This window comes from Antechinus flavipes, chromosome 5 (genome assembly GCF_016432865.1).
Source record: "Antechinus flavipes isolate AdamAnt ecotype Samford, QLD, Australia chromosome 5, AdamAnt_v2, whole genome shotgun sequence".
Taxonomy (NCBI): domain Eukaryota; kingdom Metazoa; phylum Chordata; class Mammalia; order Dasyuromorphia; family Dasyuridae; genus Antechinus; species Antechinus flavipes.
Genome location: NC_067402.1, coordinates 166,810,614 through 166,831,187, shown reverse-complemented (window position 1 = coordinate 166,831,187; position 20,574 = coordinate 166,810,614).

Here is a 20,574-nt window from a genome sequence, read left to right as displayed (position 1 = left end):
ATTTTAATAAACTTGACACTTTTTAAATATCTTAAAAATAGTATCTTTATCAATAACACTAGCGGTAAAGATTTTTCTCCCAAATTAGTACTTCTCTTTTAATCTTGTTTCTGTTGGTTTTGTTTGTGAAAAAAACTTTTTTATTTAATGTAATCAAGGTTGTCCATTTTGTCTTTCATAATATACTCTAGTTCTTCATTGGCCATAAATTCCTCTCCTCTCCAAAAATCTGCTAAGTACATTATCCCTTCCTTTCCTCATTTACTTATGGTATTATCCTTTATGCCCGAATCATATAACCATTTTGTCCTTACTTTGGTATGGAGTGTGAGTTGTAGGTTGATGCCAAGTTTATGACATAGTATTTTTCAGTTTTCCTAATAATTTCTGTCAAATAGTGAGTTCTTATCCCATAAAATAGAGTTGAGGGGTTTATCTAATACTAGATTACTAAGGGCCTTGATTATTGTGTTATGTGCATCTAATTTATTCCACTCTATTTCTTAGTCAGTACCAAATGATTGCTGCTTTATAATATAGTTTTAAGTTTGATCCTATTAAGTCATCATCTGTTGGAATCCTTACTAACTGCTAACTAATTAGAGTTGATCTAATCTTACAAGAAGATGTTTTGGGCAGAACCTGAAACAAGGTACTAAGTAGAACTACCCATAATCCCTCTCTCTGGAAGAAGCATAAATAGGCCAATGGGCCAGTTGGAGAGTTCTTCAGAGGAAGACGCTACAAGTCGAGATTTCACTGGAATGACATGAAGACTGGAGCTGGCTGGAGGCTGAAGAAAGCAGAGGCAGAGGCTGAAGGACCAGACCTTTGGATTTAAAGACATTTGGAGAGAGCTCTTGGAACCAAGCAGAGAGATAGGCCTCTAAGCTAACCGGGCTATATTGGAGATAATAAAAGATCTGAACTTTTATCACCTGGCTGCCTTTTGAGAAGAAAAAGCTCACCACATTTTGGCACCCTGAACGTGGGACAAACAGACCCCTCAGTGGATTTCAGTGGAAAAGCTCCGATCCTGATTCAAGTGGAAAAGCTCCGATCCTGATTCAAGTGGAAAAGCTACGATCCTGATTCAAGTGGAAAAGCCTCTGATCCTGATCCAGTGGAAAAGACTCTTCAACCCAGAAATTAGGGTGAGTGCAATAAAGAAATTTTGCTAAAAGAGTTAAAGTAGAATTTCAGCTAAGATGGGACAGATATTTAGAAAACAGCCTTCTGTTTCTGTTCAAGGAAAATGTTTAGAGAGCATTGTCAAAATTATGGAAAGCCAAGGTTTAATTATAAGTTTACAGCAAATCACTGAACTTTTACAAACTGTAAAGGACACATGTCCTTGTTTCTCTCTTGATAAAGAATTAGATCTAAATGAATGGAAATTGGTTGGAGAGGATCTTTGTCAATTCTATGATAAAAATGGGCCTAACTCAATAATTAATACATATAATGTAATACAATTGGCTATAAGAAGTTATTTAAGTGATAGAATGATGAAAAGGAAAGTACAGGAGGAAGAAATGCCAACTTTAGTAGGTGAAAAGGAGGATGAATCAGATGAGAATGGAGTTAATTACAATTCTGAGTATGATACTTCACAGCAGGAGGAATTAGGTGATTCCACATCTCATGACCCTCCCCCCACAATTAACCCTTCATGGGTGGATCAAGGGGGAGGGAGAGAGACAGAAACACAGTCAGCTTCTCCTGTAAAGCAGAATTTGACAAGATTAGAAAAAGCATTAATTAAAGCAAAAAATGAAGGAGAAGATATATCTGATTTTATAAATGCATATCCTGTGATTGAAAAGATTGACTCTTCAGGTCAAAAAGAGAGAAAATACACTCCTTTTAATTTGGGAAAAATTAAAGATTTGAAAAAGGGTTGCACTCTTTATGGGGCTACATCATCTTATGTGAAGATGTTACTGGATAATTTGTCTTATGAAATCCTAACCCCAAATGACTGGAAATCCATAGTGAAAACTTGTCTAGAACCGGGACAAAATTTATTGTGGCTTTCGGAGTTTCATGAATTATGTAGGATTCAAGCCCAACGCAATAGGCAAACAGGAGCTATTGTACAAGTTGCTTTTGACCAACTAGCTGGTGAAGGTCAGTATGCAGAGAGTTCAGAACAGATTTATTATCCCATAACAGTATCTGAGCAAATTTCTAAGGCTGCAATAAAAGCTTGGAATTCTCTCCCTGGACAGAAAGATGGAAATAATGCTTTCACAAAAATAGAGCAAGGTCCCAATGAACCTTTTGCAGATTTTGTGGGACGTTTACAAACAGCTGTAATAAGAACCATTGGAGACAATGCAGCAACAGAAATAATGACTAAACATTTGGCTAAGGAAAATGCCAATGAGGTTTGCAAAAGAATTATATGGGGGCTAGACAAAGATGCTCCTTTAGAAGAAATCATAAGACACTGTGCCACAGTGGGCACAAATGCTTATTATGCCCAGACTATGATGAACATGGAAAGACAAGGTCCTTCTTGGCAGAGGAATTCTAGAGAAACTCGTCGATGTTTTCAGTGCAGAAAAATTGGACATTTGAGAGCTCAGTGTAGATATGGAGATAGAGTGAGAAGATAGGGTGAGAGAAAACCCAAAACCCCATGTCCAAAATGTAACCGAGGCTTTCATTGGGCCTCTAAATGTATATTGACCCAGAGGAATGAGAGGCAGGGCCCAGCTCTAAAGTATCAATCAAAGAACAGGTGGGGCATGATAGCAGCTGAGGTTACACCCAGAGAGACTTTAGAAATTCAGGATTCTGATGTCATCAACCAACAGAAAAGCAATCAGGATTACAGTTGGGAAGAATACAGGCCTTTTAAGACAACAAGACAATATCCAATGCAAACGACCCCAATGTAATTACCAGATGATGAGGAGAAATCCCAAATTTGGTAAATAGAAGGGAATTAGATTAACTGCTTGGGGAAGAGGATCTGCTTATATTTCCACAGATGGAGAAAGAATCAGATGGCTGACTATGAAACTGTTAAAAAGACTTTTAAAAGCTTCAGGAATCATTGGATTTCCTAACACAAGATGAAACTGTTTTACTTCTTGAAAAACCAGCAAAAATCATTGGGTTCCCTGAGATGAAAAATTGTTGATGAGACTTTTGCAGTACTTCAGGGCTTACAGGAACTATTGGATTCCTGGCACATGAACTAATGGACAGTGGAATCCTATTGGACTGTTTCTAGGACTTATGGACATGTGTAAATTTTTAGGTTGATTCATGTTGTTACATTACTACTAGCCTGTGTTATATTGCTATGTACTTATGTAAATTATGTATAATGCCTCCCATATTGATGGATTTATGTATACCATGCATATCTGTTACAAAGTTCTGGCCCATATTGATGGATTTATGTGTACCCCCTCAGAAACCCCCTATGTTTTAAAACAAAAGAAAGGGGGAGATGTTGGAATCCTTACTAACTGCTAACTAATTAGAGTTGATCTAATCTTACAAGAAGATGTTTTGGGCAGAACCTGAAACAAGGTACTAAGTAGAACTACCCATAATCCCTCTCTCTGGAAGAAGCATAAATAGGCCAATGGGCCAGTGGAGAGTTCTTCAGAGGAAGACGCTACAAGTCGAGATTTCACTGGAATGACATGAAGACTGGAGCTGGCTGGAGGCTGAAGAAAGCAGAGGCAGAGGCTGAAGGACCAGACCTTTGGATTTAAAGACATTTGGAGAGAGCTCTTGGAACCAAGCAGAGAGATAGGCCTCTAAGCTAACCGGGCTATATTGGAGATAATAAAAGATCTGAACTTTTATCACCTGGCTGCCTTTTGAGAAGAAAAAGCTCACCACAATCATCCCTTGCATTTTTTTCTCATTAATTTCCTTGATATTGATATTCCCTTGACTTCCTGTTCTTCTAGATGAATTTTTTTTTTTTTTTTTAGTTCTACAAAATATTTTTTGACAGTTTGGTATGGCACTGAACAAGTAGACCAATTTAGGCAGAATTATAATTTTTGTTGTATTAGCTCAGTCTACCCATGAAAAATTATTATTTTTCCAATTGCTTAGATCTGACTATTTGCATAAGAAGTGTTTTGTAATTGTGTCTGTGTAGTACCTAGGTTTGTCTTGGCAGGTAGACATCCAAATATTTTATTTTGGTTATAGTGATTTTAAATGGAATTTCTCTATCTCTTGCTGCTGGGCTTTGTGAGTAATATAAAGAAATATAATTTGTGTGGGCTTATTTTATATCTTGACATATGGCATCTGGATCAAAAGGAAATCATTTAGGAGATGAAGGGGAGCTTAGAACTGATTCAATACTACTCCCTATTTTTTAGGTGAAGAAACTGAGTCCCAGTCAGTTTACATGGAGACACCAGTAGCATGAGGCACTTCTGAAATTTAGTCAGTATACTAATTTTTATTTACCATATACTCTGTAGCAAGTACTATCCCAAGCATTGTAGATACAACAAAATGTAAAACAAAACAAAATAAAACAGGCTCTAATGCCAAGAAGCTCATAGTCTCTCCCAGAGCCGGCCAGATAAGGCAGCTGAGGACAATTATCCCCCTCACCCAGGGCTATGAAGTTTCTTTATTTAAAGGCTCACAAAACAAAGTTTTTGTTTTTACAATAATCTGGCCCTCCAACAGTCTGAGGGACAGTCAACTGGTCCCCTGTTTAAAAAGTTTGAGGACCCCTGAATGGGATCAATGTGACTAAAGACTCAATGTCCTTTCATGTTTTCATGATGTATAACATTAAACTTTGTTGTTGTAGTAGTTGCAGTTGTTTAGTAAATCATCGCAGACTCTTTCTGATCCTATTTGGAATTTTCTTGACAAAAATACTGTAATGATTTAACATTTCCTTATCCAGTTCATTTTATAGATGAGGAAAAAGAGGCAAACAGTCTGGATTACTAAGTAAGAGTCTAAAGCCAGATTTAAATCCAAGTCTTCCTGACTCCAGGGCTGTTCTATCTACTGGGCCATCTACCATACCATCCTATAAGATTAGGTTTAACAAATTATTTTTTCATATTTTTCAACTATGTTTTTAGTAAGAGGATGGTTGCTACTTCACCTTATTGTAATAATGGATTAAGCTATGAGGCATTATAAAAGACAGCATTATGAAATGAATAGGCATAATAGTTGAGTATTATGAAGTTTTGTTGGGAAAATTTAAGTAAAAAAGCAAAATGATTGCATGATAGTGATGTTTTATGAGCAAATTTGTTTATATATATATATATCTTATAGAGATAAAAATATAATGTGTTTCCAAAGGAATGAAGGAAATAAGGGAATAGTTAGAAGTGACAAAATAGCATATAGCTGAAAGATTTAATAATTCAGATCACATATATATGCATATATAAACATATATATATATATATAAAGTTGATACTATTTCAACAGTGGAGAAGTGATTAGTGATTTTGTGGTTCAAAAAGCCATATAAAATATTAATTTCTGCTTAGGTAACACTTTTGTTTTAAAGCAGTACTAATAATTTCCCTGAGGGAAGAATATATAGTTTAGCAGAGTTCCATTGCATTTTTATTTTGCAATTGATCCAGGGTTGAGGGGCAGTGAATTTAAAGTTTCTGTATATTCAATTATATAAGCATTTTCTTAGCATCTATCATGCATGAGCCACTTATTCTATATTGAGTGGAGCACACAAAAATATTATCTCTGATTTCAGATAGAATGTAATCTCATTAAGGACATGGATTATTTGGAAATTCTGTACATCCCAACACCTAACAAATTGCTTTGCATAAAGCATGTATGTATACATACATACATACAAACATATACATTTGCTGAACTGAAAATGAAAAACATAAAGTAGATATGCACAAGTTTACAAAATACTTTATATGGATATCAAAGAAGTCAAAATGTGCCAGCTACTTTGTAGTGTAGTGATAAAGGAACCATTCTTATTGAAGATAGCATTTTAGTTAAGTCCAATACTACAGAATGAATAAGATTTGTCAAATAGAGCTTTGTATAATAACATCATCAGAGAACTTGAAGTGGAAAGGCAAAGGGCATTTTGGGGTACAATAAGTTGACCAGTTTGGAGGGAATATCATTTTTCTGAAGGGATATACTTGGGGATAAAACTAGAGAGGTAGATCAAGGAAGATCTTGAATGCCAGTCAAGAGTCTGTATCTTGTTAAGTTGAAAATAGGGAGACACAGAAGGATTCTAGGAAATGAAGTATTTTTTAATAAAGAACCATTTTAAAGAGTATATCTGATGGCAACATGTAGGATGGATTCTACAAGACAGAAAATGGATTCAGGAAATCCAATTAAGAGACTATATGCATAAAGACTAGATAGAAAGGGGAAACAAAGGCAATGGTAAAGAAAGGAGTGGGTTTGAGTAATTTTAAAGACAGAATTGATGGGACTTAGTGAATTATTTATGTCAAGAGGATGAAAAGGTTGGCCTTAAATTTAACAGTTGGATAGTTGAAAAAAAATTACCTTATTCATAACAGAATTAAGATCAGATTAAAGAACAATATTGGTAGGAAGAAATAATGAGTTGAATGTTTGTCATACTGAGTACTGAATTACTAGTTATATATATATATATATATATATATATATATATATATATGTATATATATATATATATATATAATTAGAAATATTCAGGAGAAAGCTGTATAAATAGTACTGGGATTCTAAAATATTTTTGAGGATGATGCTGATTTTGAAGTTAGAAAAAGAAAGATAAGAACAGTTAACAGATAGTTATAACTCAGCAGAAGGATATATAGTAAGCAACAAACCATCTATTTGAATGAAATGCCACACAGCTATAAAGACTGTTTGAATTGGTCAGTCTTGGGGTGGAGCCAAGATGGGGGGAGAAGGCACACAGGACTTTCTAAGCTCCTCTCATTCCCCTCATAACCATCTATTTAATTCAGCCTCAAAATCTGAAATTATATTATAAAGCAGCAGTCACCATTTGATATTGGCTAAGAAATAGAGTAGTTGATCAGTAGAATAGGTTAGGTTCACAAGACAGAATCGTCAACTATAGCAATTTAGTGTTTGACAAACCCAAAGATCCTAACTTTTGGGATAAGAATTCATTATTTGATAAAAACTGCTGGGATAACTTGAAATTAGTATGGCAGAAATTAGGCATGGACCCACACTTAACACCGTATACCAAGATAAGATCAAAATGGGTCCATGATCTAGGCATAAAGAATGAGATTATAAATAAATTAGAGAAACATAGGATAGTTTATCTCTCAGACTTGAGGAGAAAGAAATTTGTGATCAAAGATGAACTAGAGACCATTATTGATCATAAAATAGAAAATTTTGATTATATCAAATTAAAAAGCCACTGTACAAACAAAACTAATGCAAACAAGATTAGAAGGGAAGCAAAAAATTGGAAAAACATCTTCACAGTTAAAGGTTCTGATAAAGGTCTCATTTCCAAAATAGAGAATTGAATCAAATTTATAAGAAATTAAGCCATTCTCCAATTGATAAATGGTCAAAGGATATGAACAGACAATTCTTAGATAAAGCAATTGAAACTATTTCTAGCCATATGAAAATATACTCGAAATCATTATTAATCAGAGAAATGCAAATGAAAACAACTCTGAGATACCACTACACACCTGTCAGATTGGCTAAGGTGACAGGAAAAAATAATGATGAATGGTGGAGGAGATGCAGGAAAACTGGGACACTGATGCATTGTTAGTGGAGTTGTGAACGAATCCAGCCATTCTGGAGAGCAATCTGGAATTATGCCCAAAAAGTTATCAAACTGTGCATACCCTTTGATCCAGCAGTGTTACTTCTGGGCTTATATCCCAAAGAAATGCTAAAGAAGGGAAAGGGACCTGTATGTGCCTAAATGTTTGTGGCAGCCCTGTTTGTAGTGCCTAGAAACTGGAAATTGAATGGATGCCCATCAATTGGAGAATGGCTGGTAAATTGTGGTATATGAATGTTTTGGAATATTGTTGTTCTGTAAGAAATGACCAGCAGGATGAATACAGAGAGGCTTGGAGAGACTTACATGAACTGATGCTAAGTGAAATGAGCAGAACCAGGAGATCATTATGCACTTCAACAGTGATATTGTATGAGGATGTATTCTGATGGAAATGGATTTCTTTGTCAAAGACACCTAACTCAATTTCCATTGATAAATGATGGAGAGAAGCAGCTACACTCAAAGAAAGAACACTGAGAAATGAATGTAAACTATTTGCATTTTTGTTTTTCTTCCCGGGTTATTTTTACCTTCTGAATCCAATTCTCCCTGTGCAACAAGAGAACTGTTCAGTTCTGCCAACATATATTGTATCTAGGATATACTGCAACATATTTAACATATATAGGACTGCTTGCCATCTAGGGGAGGAGGTGGAGGGAGGGAGAGAGGGGAAAAATCGGAAAAGAAGTGAGTGCAAAGGATAATGTTGTAAAAAATTACCCTGGCATGGGTTCTGTCAACAAAAAGGTATTATAAAATAAAATTAAAAAAAAAAAAGAAAGAAATGCTAGCTTTGGCAATAAGAGTTGAGAAAGAGATTGAATGAATAAGAATAGGCAATGAGGAAACCAAATTATCACTCTTTGCTGATGATATGAAGGTATACTTAGAGAATCCCAGAGATTCTACTAAAAAGTGATTAGAAACAATCCGGAATTTTAGCAAAGTTGCAGGATACAAAATAAACCTACATAAGTCATCAGCATTCTTATATATCACTAACAAAATCCAACAGTTAGAGTTATAAGGAGATTCCATTTAAAGTAATTACTGATTGTATAAAATATGTAGGAATCTATCTGCCCAGGGAAAATTAGAAACTTTATGAGCAAAAGTACAAAACATTTTCCACACAAATTAAATCTGATCTAACCAACTGGAAAAATATTAAATGTTCTTGGATTGGGTGAGCAAATATAATAAAGATGACAATACTATCTCAATACTATCTCAACTAATCTGTTTCTTTAGCGCTATACCAATCAGACTCCCAAAAACCTATTTTGATGACCTAGAAAAAATAACAACAAAGTTCATATGGAAAAACAAAAGGTCAAGAATTTCAAGGGAATTAATGAAAATAAAAAATCAAATGAAGTTGGCCCAGCTATATCAGATCTAAAATTATATTATAAAGCAGCAGTTACTAAAACCATCTGGTGTTGGCTAAGAAATAGACTACTTGATCAATAGAATAGGTGAGGTTCAAAGGACAAAACAGCCAATAACTTTAATAATCTAGTGTTTGACAAGCCCAAAGACCCCAGTTTTTGGGATAAGAATGCACTATTTGACAAAAAATTGCTGGGAAAATTGGAAATTAGTATGGCAGAAACTAGGCATTGACCCACACTTAACACCGTACACCAAGATAAGGTCAAAATGGGTTCATGACCTAGGCATAAAGAATGAGATTATAAATAAATTGGAAGAGCATAGGATAGTTTACCTCTCAGATCTGTGGAAGAAGAAGGAATTTATGACCAAAGAAGAACTAGAGATCACTATTGACTACAAAATAGAAAATTTTGATTATATCAAATTGAAAAGTTTTTGTACAAACAAAACAAATGCAGACAAGATTAGAAGGGAAACAATAAACTGGGAAAACATTTTTACAGTCAAAGGTTCTGATAAAGGTCTCATTTCCAAAATATAGAGAGAATTGACTCTAATTTATAAGAAATCAAGCCATTCTCTAATTGATAAATGGTGAAAGGATATGAACAGACAATTCTCAGACAAAGAAATTAAAACTATTTCTAGCCATATGAAAATATGCTCCAAATCATTATTAATGAGAGAAATGCAAATGAAGACAACTCTGAGATACCACTGCACACATGTCAGATTGGCTAGAGTGACAGGCAAAGATAATGGGGAATGTTGGAGGGGATGTAGGAAAACAGGGACACTGATACATTGTTGGTGGAATTGTGAACACATCCAGCCATTCTGGAGAACAATTTGGAACTATGCTCAAAAAGTTATCAAACTGTGCATACCCTTTGATCCAGCAGTGTTTCTACTGGGCTTATACCCCAAAGAGATACTAAAGAAGGGAAAGGGACCTGTATGTACCAAAATGTTTGTGGCAGCCCTTTTTGTAGTGGCTAGAAGCTGGAAAATGAATGTATACCCATCAATTGGAGAATCGTTGAGTAAATTGTAATAGATGAACGTTATGGAATATTATTGTTCTGTAAGAAATGACCAGCAGAATGAATACAGAGAGGACTGGCAAGACTTACATGAACTGATGCTAAGTGAAATGAGGAGAACCTGGAGATCCTTATATGCCTCAACAAAGATACTGTTTGAGGATGTATTCTGATGGAAGTGGATGGAAGAGAGCTAATTCAGTTTCAATTGATCAAAGATGGACAGAAGCAGCTACACCCAAAGAAAGAATACTGGGAAATGAATATAAACTGCTTGCATTTTTGTTTTTCTTGGGTTATTTATACCTTCTGAATCCAATTCTCCCTGTGCAACAAGAGAACTGTTCGTTTCTGCACACACACATTGTATCTAGAGTATACTATAACCTATTTAACATGTATAGGACTGCTTGCCATCTGGGGGAGAGAGTGGAGGAAGGGAGGGGAAAAATTGGAAAAGAAGCGAGTGCAAGGGATAATTTTGTAAAAATTTCACAGGCATGGGTTTTGTCAATAAAAAGTTATTTTTTAAAAAAAGACTGTTTGAATTCTACCTCAAGCATTTTCTAGCTATGCAACTTACTCTATCTTAGTTTTGGTTTCTTCATTTAAAAAAATAGCATTTGCCTGACTGTATTTATGTGTGTGTGTGTGTGTGTGTGTGTGTGTGTGTGTGTGTATTTGTGTATGAAGATGGACACAGAGAAAGCGAGAGCTTTGCAAATTATAATCAAAGGTGTAAAACTGAAATGAAATAATGGATATACAGCATTCTGCAAAATTAAAGTACTATAATATGTGAGTTGTTCTTGTTGTTAGACTCTAGCATAATGATAATGCCATTCCCTGAGCCCTCTGCTGAATTTCTGCTAAACTCAAGAGCACTGTTTATAAAGCAATACTAGAGTGTCCTTGTAAATATTTGGCAACCAGACTGGAGCAAGTGCACACACATATTCAAGTTTAATCAAATGTTATTAATACTTTCTTAAGTTTAAATAATCAACCAAAACAATAAATCAAACCTGGATTTGTTGTGATTGCTGATTTCTGAGTTGCAAATGATCATACTGAAAATACAGCAAAATTCTCTTACAAGCTGATTCAAGAAGACTCTTGACTGTAATTATTACGTTAAAGTCACCAGGGTAGGGTGAAATACATCGCAGGTTAATGAAAAGGATGGATGTAAATGTGGAAGCCATATGGTTTCCTTTAGAATAGTTTTCTCTTACTTCTTTTACCCAATCAGTTAGCCAGTCTTGTCAGTTCTGCCCCATAGAAACCTTCATATCTGTTCTCTTTTCTCTACCCACATTACAACTATAGAGAGATTTTCAGTGGCTTCCCAATTTGTCTTTCTGTCTCAAGTCACTCCTCTGTCAAATATATCTTCATATATCTTGCAAAATTATATTTCTAATTTATAGATCTGATCATACCAATTCTTTGCTCATTAATCTCAAGTAGCTCAATGAACAACTCCTCAGTTTATCATTTTAAACCTTCCACAATCTGGATCAAACCTACCTATCCAGTTATGCTAAACATAACTCTCCTTCAAACATTCTAAATTCAGTAAAATTAGTCTTTTTGCTACCTCATACATGACTTTTTATATCCCATTTCTATATTTTGCATAGCACATTTTCTATGTACAGAATGCAATCTTTTCTCATCTTTGCCTCTTATAATTCCTAGATTACCAAGGCTCTTGTCCAACACCACTTTCTTCCTCACCTGCTTCTTACACACCCACTCCCTTTTACACTTTTTTCCCCTGATGATTCTGGAAAAGAGAATGACACAGATATCTTTACATAGCCCTGACTTGCTTAAATCTAGTTAATGTGTAAGGCAAGACATCACTCTCCTAATGTCATTATTCCTCTTTGAGAATGAAACATGTATTTAAAAAAAAAAAAAAAACTACTATGCTGTCTTTGAATTTCAATATTCTGGACACATAAATTGCTATCTAGGAATAGCTCTGTACCATAGGAAGTTATTTTCAGGAAGCAGCTTAGACTCTTGGATATCTGGCTTAATAATTTTCAAAACAGACACCTAATGGATCTCTGTAGTGTAGCTTTTTACTATGAATTTTTTAATGGAATATAGGTTGAGTCTATACTTCACAGAATTGCAGAACTTCATAGAGAGAAGGGAGACACTTAATAAATGATTTTTGATTGAAAAACAATAAAAAAAGAGAATGAAACATGAACAAAAATTTCTATAATTTGAAAGTATTTCAGTAGCAATAGATCACATTTCATTTCTGATTTGCTTTCTTTTTTTTTTTTTTATTATAACTTTTTATTGACAGAGCCCATGCCTGGGTAATTTTTTTTACAACATTATCCCTTGCACTAAGTTCTGTTCCGACTTTTCCCCTCCCTCCCTTTACCGATTTCCCCTAGATGGCAAGCATTCCTATACAAGTTAAATATGTCACGGTGTATCCTAGATACAATATGTGTGCAGAACCGAACAGTTCTTTTGTTGTACAGGAAGAATTGGATTCAGAAGGTAAAAATTACCTGGGAAGAAAAACAAAAATGCAAGCAGTTTATATTCATTTCGCAGTGTTCTTTCTTTGGGTGTAGCTGCTTCTGTCCATCATTGATCAATTGAAACTGAATTAGCTCTCTTTATCGAAGAAATCCACTTCCATCAGAATACATCCTCAAACAGTATGGTTGTTGAGGTATATAATGATCTCCTGGTTCTGCTCATTTCACTTAGCACCAGTTCATATAAGTCTCGCCAGTCCTCTCTGTATTCATCCTGCTGGTCATTTCTTACAGAACAATAATATTCCATAACATTCATATATCACAATTTACTCAACTATTCTCCAACTGATGGGCATCCATTCATTTCCCAGTTTCTAGACACTACAAAGAGGGGCTGCCACAAACATTTTGGCACATACAGGTCCCTTTCCCTTCTTTAGTATCTCTTTGGCATATAATTCCAGTAGAAACACTGCTGGATCAAAGGGTATATACAGTTTGATAACTTTTTGAGCATAGTTCCAAATTGCTCTCCAGAATGATTGGATGCATTTAAAATTCCTTCAACAATGTGTGAACAATGGTTTAAAAGCTAATACACTTGGGGGCGGAGCCAAGATGGCGAAGCAGGCACACACGACTCTTTAAGCTCCTCTCATTATCCTCATAACCAACTATTTAATCCAGCCTCAAAAATAACTCTTCACTGCTTAAATTCATGAAGATAAGAAGCACTACAACTTACCAGCTGACCTGGAAGCTCGCCAGGAAAGGTTTGTCCTGAGGGGCCAGGAACAGACTAGCACAGGTAGCGAGAGGCTAGCGTCCTGAGCAAACCAGGGGCAGGGATGATCTCTGTGGCTAGAGAAGTTATAGGGACCACTCTGCTCTAGGCTAACTGCTCTGCCTTGATTAAAAAGCAGTAAACTGGCAGAGAAGTTAAAGCCTAAAACAGAGGGTCCTCTAAAAAAAGCCAGAACCTAACGAGATCTGGCTGTAACCCCTCAAACCCGGAAGTGACTCAGGCAGACTTTACCGCAGCCCTTTCGGCCACATCCTGCAGTTCGGGGCTTTTGCGGGGCAGTTACTAATCTGCACGACAGTGGGGCACAGCCTGGGCAGCCTCTGATCGGCAGTGTGGGGGGCTCAGCCCGGAGCAATAGAACCTCCCCAGCTGACTGTGCTTCGAGGCAGACACTTCGGGTCCCTGCAAATCCATTCACTGTACAGCTGCTAATACCCATAGCCCCAGGGCAGGGTTTGGCTTGGGGCAGTGAAAATCTCACTGCTAAGTGTCTAGCCCTAGGGCAGTCTTTATCTCACACAGCTGAGGTTCTTTGAAAGGCACTTTCCCAACCAGGCCCTGCAGGCCTGAGTTACTTTCATGTGGGGAACTCTTTACCAGAGCACTCCAGTACCTCACTGCTTTTTGTAGCCAGTGGACAGGACAGCTACCCCGTCCATATACCTTTCACTGCTCTGCAGAGAAAGCTGGTAACCTCCTGGCTCTGAAGGCAGACCTTACAGGCTTTAACAAAATGAGTAAAAAAATCAAAAGAACGATTGATAGTTTCTGCACAGAAAGAGAACAGCTTTTCAACCCTGAAGAGACAGTCTCCAGATGATTGTTGGTCTCCAATACAAAAGGCTCTCCTTGAAGAGACTATTAAAAACCTTAAAAGAGAGCTAGAAGAGAAATGGGGAAAGACACATAATTCACTAAAAGAAAAATTTGAATGTGAATTGGAAAAGGTAAAAAACAGAGTTTGTGAATTGGAAAAAGAAAATGACTCACTAAAAAAAAAAAATTAGTGAAATGGAAAAAAATTCCATAGAGCAAAACAACTCAATTGGATATATACAAAAAGAAGTAAAAAAAGCTAACGAAGAAAATAACTCACTAAAAATTAGAATTGAACAAATAGAAATGACTGATTCATTGAGACATCAAGAATCAGTCAAGCAAAACCAAAAAAATGAAAGATTGGAAAAAAATGTCAAATATTTACTTGGAAAAACAACAGACCTGGAAAATAGATCTAGGAGAGATAACCTGAGGATCATTGGACTACCAGAAAATTATGATGAAAAAAAGAGCCTAGATACTATTTTACAGGAAATCATCAAAGAGAACTGCCCAGAAGTAATAGAATCGGAAGGGAAAATAGGCATTGAAAGAATTCATCGAACACCTTCTGAAAAAGACCCTAAAATAAAAACTCCAAGGAATATTGTGGCCAAACTTCAGAATTTCCAGACTAAAGAAAAAATTTTACAAGCAGCCAGGAAAAAACAGTTCAAATACCGAGATGCAACAATAAGGGTCACACAAGATCTGGCTGCCTTAACATTAAAGGATTGAAGGGCCTGGAATCAGATATTCCAAAAGGCAAAAGAACTTGGAATGCAGCCAAGAATAAACTATCCAGCTAAGCTGAATATTTTTTTTTTTCCCATGGAAGAAGATGGACATTTAATGAAATAGAGGAATTCCATCTGTTTCTCAGGAAAAAACCAGACTTAAACAAAAAATTTGACCTTCAACAACAGAAATCAAGAGAAGTAGAAAAAGGTAAAAGGAACTCTTGAGAACTGTATTTCTGTTGTGAATATACATAAAAACCATATGTATAATTTGATTTTACTGATGTAACATAAAAAAGGGAAGTAGAAATGGAAAGGGGATAGCGTCAGAAAAAGGGAAGAAGGGAGATAAAAAGAGGGAAACTACATGCGACAATGAGGCAAAGGAACCCTATCATATATGAGGGAACTTAGAGAGGGGGACGAACATTGTGTGAATCCTACTCTCATCAGAGTTGGCTCAAAGAGGAAACAATTAACATATTTGTTTTACACAGATTCTTCTCTCACTTCATTAAAAAGTGGGAGAGGAAAAGAGAGAAGGAAAAAGAATAATAAGGAAAGGGTACAAGAAAGGGGAAGGGATTCAAAGGGAGGAGGTAGGGATACTAAAGAGGGAAAGCTGTGCAATGTTAGTGGGACCAATAGGGAAGAAGGGAAGGAGGGCAAGAAAAGAAAAAGTATAATCTGGGGATATTAGGATGGCAGAAAATGCAGAATTGATTATTTTAACCACAAATGTGAATGGGATGAACTCTCCCATAAAGAGGAGGTGGATAGCAGACTGGATCAAAAGTCAGAACCCTACTATTTGTTGTTTACAGGAAACACATTTAAAACAGGGAGATACATACAGACTAAAGGTAAAAGGCTGGAGCAGAATCTATTATGCTTTAGGTGAAGTCAAAAAAGCAGGGGTAGCCATCCTGATCTCAGCTCAAGCAAAAGCAAAATCTGGTCTAATCAAAAGAGATAAGGAAGTAAACCATATCTTGCTTAAGGGTACTTTAGACAATGAAGCAATATCACTATTAAACATATATGCACCAAGTGGTATAGCATGTAACTTCCTTAAAGAGAAGCTAAGAGAGTTGCAAGAAGAAATAGACAGCAAAACTATAATAGTGGGAGATCTCAATCTTACAGTCTCAGATTTAGATAAATCAAATCACAAAACAAATAAGAAAAGAGGTAAATAGAATATTAGAAAAATTAGGTATGATAGATCTCTGGAGAAAACTGAATGGTGACAGAAAGGAGTATACTTTCTTCTCAGCAATTCATGGAACCTACACAAAAATTGACCATATATTAGGACATAAAGACCTCAAAATTAAATGCAGGAAGGCAGAAATAGTAAAGGCTTTCTTTTCAGATCACAATGCAATAAAAACTACACTCAACAAAAAGTTAGGTGTAAATAGACCAAAAAGTAATTGGAAACTAAATAATCTCATCTTAAAGAATGATTGGGTGAAACAGCAAATTATAGACACAATTAATAATTTCATTCAAGATAATGACAACAATGAGACATCATATCAAAATTTATGGGATGCAGCCAAAGCAGTAATAAGGGGAAATTTTATATCCGTAGAGGCTTACTTGAATAAAATAGAAAAAGAGAAGATCAATGAATTGAGCCTGGAACTTAAAAAGTTAGAAAAAGACCAAATTAAAAAACCCCAATCAAATACTAAACTTGAAATTCTAAAATTGAAAGGAGAAATTAATAATATAGAAAGTAAAAAAGCTATTGAACTAATAAATAAAACTAAGAGTTGGTTTTATGAAAAAACCAATAAAATTGATAAACCTTTGGTAAATCTGATTAGAAAAAGGAGAGAGGGAAATCAAATTGGCAGTCTTAAAAATGAAAAAGGAGAACTTACCACTGATGAAGAGGAAATTAAAAAAAATAATAAGGGGTTACTTTGCCCAACTTTATGCCAATAAATTTGATAACCTAAGTGAAATGGATGACTACCTCCAAAAATATAGGATTCCCAGATTATCAGAGGAGGAAGTAAATTGCTTAAATAGTCCCATTTCAGAAAAAGAAATAGAACAAGCTATTAATCCACTCCCTAAAAAAAAATCCCCAGGACCAGATGGATTTACATGTGAATTCTACCAAACATTCAAAGAACAATTAGCCCCAATGCTTTATAAACTATTTAAAAAAATAGGGAATGAAGGAGTCCTACCAAACTCCTTTTATGACACAGACATGGTACTGATACCTAACCCAGGTAGGTTGAAAACAGAGAAAGAAAATTATAGACCAATCTCCCTAATGAATATTGATGCTAAAATCTTAAATAAGATATTAGCAAAAAGACTACAGAAAATCATCCCCAGGATAATACATCATGATCAAGTAGGATTTATACCATGAATGCAGGGCTGGTTCAATATTAGGAAAACTATCAATATAATTGTCCATATTAAAAATCAAATTAACAAAAACCATATGATCATCTCAATAGATGCAGAAAAAGCATTTGATAAAATCCAACATCCATTCCTATTAAAAACTCTTGAGAGTATAGGAATAAATGGACTTTTCCTTAAAATAATCAGTAGCATCTATTTAAAACCAGCAGTAAGCATTATATGTAATGGGGACAAACTGCAACCATTCCCAATAAGATCTAGAGTAAAACAAGGTTGCCCACTATCACCGTTACTATTTAATATTGTATTAGAAATGCTAACTTTGGCAATAAGAGTTGAGAAAGAGATTAAAGGAATAAGAATAAGCAATGAGGAAACCAAATTATCACTCTTTGCTGATGATATGATGGTATACTTAGAAAACCCCAGAGATTCTACCAAAAAGTTATTAGAAACAATCTACACCTTCAGCAAAGTTGCAGGATATAAAATAAACCCACATAAGTCATTAGCATTCTTATATATCACTAACAAAACCCAACAGTTAGAGTTACAAGAAGAAATTCCATTTAAAGTAACTACTGATTGTATAAAATATTTAGGAATCTCTCTGCCCAGGGAAAATCAGAAACTTTATGAGAAAAACTACAAAACACTTTCCACACAAATTAAGTCTGATCTAACCAACTGGAAAAATATTAAATGCTCTTGGATTGGGCGAGCAAATATAATAAAGATGACTATACTACCTAAATTAATCTACTTATTTAGCGTTATACCAATCAGACTCCCAAAAAACTACTTTGATGAATTAGAAAAAAATAACAACAAAGTTCATATGGAAAAACAAAAGGTCAAGAATTTCAAGGTAATTCATGGAAAAAAAAATCAAATGAAGGTGGCCTAGCTGTACCAGCTCTAAAATTATATTATAAAGCAGCAGTCACCAAAACCATTTGGTATTGGCTAAGAAATAGATTAGTGGATCAGTGGAAAAGGTTAGGTTCACAAGACAGAATAGTCAAATATAGCAATCTAGTGTTTGACAAACCCAAAACCCCTAACTTCTGGGAAAAGAATTCATTATTTGATAAAAACTGCTGGGATAATTGGAAATTAGTATGGCAGAAATTAGGCATGGACCCACACTTAACACCATATACCAAGATAAGATCAAAATGGGTCCATGACCTAGGCATAAAGAACGAGATTATAAATAAATTAGAGGAACATAGAATAGTTTATCTCTCAGACTTGTGGAGGAGAAAGAAATTTGTGACCAAAGATGAATTAGAGACCATTACTGATCACAAAATAGAAAATTTTGATTACATCAAATTAAAAAGCCTTTGTACAAACAAAACTAATGCAAACAAGATTAGAAGGGAAACAACAAACTGGGAAAACATCTTCACAGTTAAAGGTTCTGAGAAAGGCCTCATTTCCAAAATATATAGAGAACTGACTCAAATTTATAAGAAATCAAGCTATTCTCCAATTGATAAATGGTCAAAGGATATGAACAGACAATTTTCAGAGGATGAAATTGAAACTATTACCACTCATATGAAAGAGTGTTCCAAATAATTATTGATCAGAGAAATGCAAATTAAGACAACTCTGAGATACCACTACACACCTGTCAGATTGGCTAAGATGAAAGGAAAAAATAATGATGAATGTTGGAGGGGATGCGGGAAAACTGGGACACTAATGCATTGTTGGTGGAGTTGTGAACGAATCCAACCATTCTGGAGAGCAATCTGGAATTATGCCCAAAAAATTATCAAATTGTGCATGCCCTTTGATCCAGCAGTGTTTCTATTGGGCTTATATCCCAAATAAATACTAAAGAAGGGAAAGGGACCTGTATGTGCCAAAATGTTTGTAGCAGCCCTATTTGTAGTGGCTAGAAACTGGAAAATGAATGGATGCCCATCAATTGGATAATGGCTGGGTAAATTGTGGTATATGAATGTTATGGAATATTATTGTTCTGTAAGGAATGACCAGCAGGATGAATACAGAGAGGACTGGCAAGACTTACATGAACTGATGCTGAGTGAAATGAGGAGAACCAGGAGATCATTATATACCTCAACAATGATACTGTTTGAGGATGTATTCTGATGGAAGTGGATCTCTTCGATAAAGAGAGCCTTAATTGATCAAAGATGGACAGAAGCAGCTACACCCAGAGAAAGAACACTGGGAAATGAATATAAACTGCTTGTATTTTTGTTTTTCTTCCCTGGTTATTTATACCTTCTGAATTCAATTCTCCCTGTGCAACAAGAAAACTGTTCGGTTCTGCACACATATAGTGTATCTAGGATATACTGCAACCCATTCAACATGTAAAGATCTCTTGCCATCTGGGGGAAGGGGTGGAGGGAGGGAGGGGAAAAATCGGAACAGAAGTGAATGCAAGGGATAATGCTGTAAAAAATTACCCTGGCATGCGTTCTATCAATAAAAAATTATTAAAAAATTAAAAAAAATTCTAAAAAAAAAAAACAATATATGAACAATGTTCCTTGTTTTCCCATATCCCCTCCAACATTCCACATTATCTTTCCATGTCATTCTAGCCAATCTTACAGCTGTGTAGTGGTATCTCAGAGTTTTCTTAATTTTCCTTTCTCTGATTACTAATGACTTGGAGCATTAGTCAGTTCTTATCTATTTTTTTCTTCATTACAAGATTAAGGTTTTACCTGTTATATTTTTCTGAGAGAATTATTACCCTTATTTTTCTATGCATCCTATCTTTGAAATAGGAGTTTACTGGCAAAGTGAGCATATTTAATTTTACTGGAGGGATAAATTTTGGTTATTTTTATGTTTTTATGTCTTTTATACCAAATTGTCCTTTACTTCTGTGTATTTTCAATCTCAACATGTTCTCTCTTTGATTTCTTTTGTGAGCCTTGCCATTGTAGATTCTAGTTTTGTCTTTTGCTCATTTTTTTGAATGTTCCAGAAATTTTCTTATTTCTCTTTCAAGTCACCCAAGACAGCATATTGTAGTTTCATA